The following is a 4,070-nucleotide window of genomic DNA, read 5'->3' on the forward strand; positions in this document are numbered from 1 at the left end:
ACTCCAACACCTACTACACTCTGGCTCCTAATGTCATGATGGGCGCGGGGGCGATCCGGACGACGCTGCAGAAGGTGCAGCAGAAGGCGTGGGCAGGCGCGAGGGCGCGGGCGGGCGCGAGGGTGTGGCGGGCGGGCGCGAGGGCGGGGGTGGGTGGGGGGCGCGGGTGGGGGGGGTCGTGGGTGTTGTGGTCTCGAGGGCGAGGTGGTCTCGAGGGCGAGGTGGTCTCGAGGGTGAGGTGGTCTCGAGGGCGAGATCAAGGTCATTAGCATATAGGTGTGAAAAGGAGTCCGCTCAGGAAAGAGAGCCACTCAGGAAAAGGAGCCACTCAGGAAGAGACCGCTCAGGAAGAGACCGCTCTGTAGAAGGAGCCACTCAGCCGCAGCCCTTTCGGGAGGAGACCGCTCTGTAGAAGGAGCCACTCAGCCGCCTTCAGCACTACTTATATATATATATATATATATATATATATATAGTATTGTAACCACGGACAAGTGGTATTTAATCAATAACAACTCTGGGACTAAACAAGGATTCGAACCCGTGTTGTTTTAGCTCGCCTCATGATGAGCAAAAATTCACGACGTTCTAACCCACTGGACCATACAATCCTACAAAAATCACGCACCCAGAAGAGCTAGGTGTTGTACCGTGATCCGAGGTCATATGTTGGTGTGGGTGCTTCAGAGATAATTTCATCCTCGTTTCCGTTTGGTATACTAGCCTCCACGAGCATTATACATAGTACTGTAACCACGAAGAAGTGTTATTTATTGATTAACAACACTGCGACTAGCCGAGGATTCGAACCCGTGTTGTTTTAGTCCACCTCGTGGTTACAATACTGTATATACTGCTCGCGGAGGCTAGTACACCAAACGGGGAGGAGGATGAAATTAGGATGAAATCTGCACCTGATAGGTGCAAATTTCTTAACGTTTTTACTTAGTAAACTTGAAATTGTCGAGTTCTGAGCAATAGTAGAAAAATAAAGCTTCTGGTCAGCTTGAACCTCTCAGTGCTGATGAGATTTTTCTCAAACGAAGCTTCGCCTTTATTTTATTAAACAAACTGAATTATTTGAAATAACGAGACTGTCTATCCGGAGCAGACGTCAGTGTTTGACTTTACTGGGTTATCGTAGGTTAAATGTACGTAATGTAATGTTATGTACTCGTGACATTTGCGTGTTCTCTTGGCCACTGCAACTAATTTGTATGTTATGTATTCAAAGCCTAAATAAAGCTTACTAAATCTTAATTGCTGGTTAATCTAAATTAAAGAAAATATTGATTTTGATCTATGTAGAAATTGTCCTGTTTATTGGAGAAATTTCGAAACTTTGACCAAATAATTTGCAACTTCCTCATCCAATTGGACTTAAACCTTCAACCTGATAACTTGAAAGTGCAACTTCTGAGCGGCTTCAAACTTAGTGTTGTTGTATAATGGGATATTACTCTATGTGAGGTAACTACAGACTGCCTCTTCAATCTGGCTTTATACTGTTAAAGTTAGTCTTTCTTGGTATGAATCACAGTAAGGCTGTGTATGTCATAATTTGTCAATTTTTATTAAGGAACTTGGCTACTAGTTTCCATGTGGTAACTTATAAGTGCCTCTTACCTTTCACTTAAAACATTCAACGTCAATATTTACCTGCATTTCAAACTTATGGCAAACTTTGCACTATGTCTTTCGCGTGTATTGAGGTACAGAAGACTGGGGTTGTACCGTGCTGCGTCCGTCTGATCCCTCTGGGGTCGTGCAGCTATTGAAATACATCTAGGTAAAAACGTTATCACGAAACATTGTACATATGAACCACTCTTGAGATATTAATGGTGTAGGAATTCAGTTGTGGCTCATTTGATTATATTTAACATAGTTACTAATGAACGAATAATAAATAAAGACTATTATTTTGATTATTTTGTTTTTCATTTAGGGGACTTCTTCTCCTTCATCTTTTTCTTTTTCGTCTTCCCTTCTTTTTCTTTTCTTCTTCTTCTTCTTCTTCTTCTTCTTCTTCTTCTTCTTCTTCTTCTTCTTCTTCTTCTTCTTCTTCTTCTTCTTCCTTTTCTACATCTTCTTATTTTCACATTTAGTTAACATAAGTTCTCTCACAGATCTTCTTGGCAGAGTTGTTGCACAAGGTCTCCGTCATTCACAAGTACTTCATTTAGCAGTTCTGACGTTTACAATACGTTTTCTCAACTTGACGAGAAGAATTAGCACAAACCATTTCTGGTATTGACTTATCACTATTTTCTTCTTAATTATTGACTTATCACTATTTTCTTCTTAGTTATTGACTTATAATTTACCTCTGCACCGATTATCATTCACAATGTTTCTATGGTAACACAGCGACACCGGTCCAGTAAATATTTTCCAGCGCCCAGAACATACTAAATACAAAATTATTATTATTATTATTATTATTATTATTATTATTATTATTATTATTATTATTATTATTATTATTATTATTATTATTATTATTATTATTATTATTAATGTTAAATCCTTAAGGATTATTCAATCCCTGGGGAGTAGGAGACAATCAAGTTTAGATCCCAGAAAGAGTAGGATTGCTTATATTCCATCAACCAAGAGCATTACATCACGTCATGTCCTTAGAGTGGGAGGAGGGGGAAGAATCAGGACAAAATTTCTCCATAATTTCCTAAGACGTGTCATGTGTCCTGTCTGGTCCAGCAGCTACACATTACCTTCTAGTAAATTTTATAATGCTGCAGACAAACCGTGGAAAACTACATTTATGTACTGTTCAGGAAACGTTCCGCCAGGACGACATTAGTCGTGGTGAAATATTTCCTCAACTGTACACTAGTGTTCTTTGCTATGTATTACCAGTACAGCAACCTGTTATATCCACACTCAGGCCTCATGTGGGACTCGAATGTCATCATTGTCTCTGATTCAGTGAATAAATCAGTGCAGGTGCTAGGCTGCTTAGTTTTGATGTTTGTTTTTTACTCTTTCTACCAAAAGTTTCATTCTTTCTGCCAAAAGTTGCACGAGCTGGGTGACGAAGCGACTCTAGTTATGTTGCTTCAGCGATGTCAGTCACCACTTCAGTTGCTTCTCCCCAAAAGTGTATTGCGAAATTATGACCTTCCTTGCATCAACTGCCTCTTATCCGCACTTAATTAAACTACTTAAAAAAATTTTAGTATTTTTTTTTTTGTGGTCACTTAAAGAAAGTAACTTCCTCTTAACCCCGTGAACAGTTTTATGAGACGACTTATGTTACAAAAATAATTCTCAGAACGATCATTAAATTGAGATGTGTTAATGGCATCTTGTGTATCTGAACTACAGTACTGTGTACAAAGAATATTTATTCTCCGAGCTTATTAACCAGGTCTCGTCAATTAATTTTTCGGTAGAGACTGAAAACAACAACAACAACAAAAACTACTTTTCCAGGATATATTGTTATATGATGAAAAGTAAAACTATAAGAACATTATTGAGAAATATTAGTCATTCACAATCTGCACGATTTTTTGATGACAAAGTTTTCCAAAGTAATAATCTCCTACACCTCAGATTTTATTGTTTTAATAAATATTATTATTACTATGATTATTTTTCCTACTTTACCTAGATGTGAATTTAACTCAAGGTAAAGTTATATGAAAAATTATTACCTGATGCTGTGCCTTAATTAAAACCAAAACCCATGTGTCAGGAGTGGGATTCGAACCCACGCCCTCAGAGAGGACCAGAACGCTCGTGGCCCTTCTGTCAGAAAGGAAGTTGCCTTGAGTCTGGCGCCTTAGACCACTCGGCCACCCTGACACCTGTTACACTACTCATCACATGTCTTCAATTTCTTCTGAAAGAACTAGACTACATTTCAAAGATTTTTGACACTATTATTTCGAGAGTCTCTTGGTTGATGGTTTTTATAGATTTACATAATCATTCTTGTGGAATTTTTTTACATAATTTCCTAAATATAGAATATATAAATAAATAATATAATAACTGTGTATTAAAATGTGATGCTATTTGGACCCTTCGAGAAATTTCGAGTG

The 4,070-nt window shown here is 38.4% G+C and overlaps 1 non-coding gene across 1 annotated transcript; it reads right to left on the bottom strand.

Moving 5' to 3' along the window:
• Positions 1 to 3,715: 3,715 nt before the first annotated feature.
• TRNAL-CAA (transfer RNA leucine (anticodon CAA)) lies at positions 3,716 to 3,831 on the bottom strand. The gene is made up of 2 exons: positions 3,794 to 3,831; positions 3,716 to 3,760 (listed from the first exon to the last, which is right to left on the bottom strand). It is a non-coding gene; the product is annotated as a tRNA-Leu (tRNA).
• Between the last annotated feature and the right edge of the window lie 239 nt (positions 3,832 to 4,070).

This window comes from Cherax quadricarinatus, chromosome 3 (assembly GCF_038502225.1).
Source record: "Cherax quadricarinatus isolate ZL_2023a chromosome 3, ASM3850222v1, whole genome shotgun sequence".
Lineage (NCBI taxonomy): Eukaryota > Metazoa > Arthropoda > Malacostraca > Decapoda > Parastacidae > Cherax > Cherax quadricarinatus.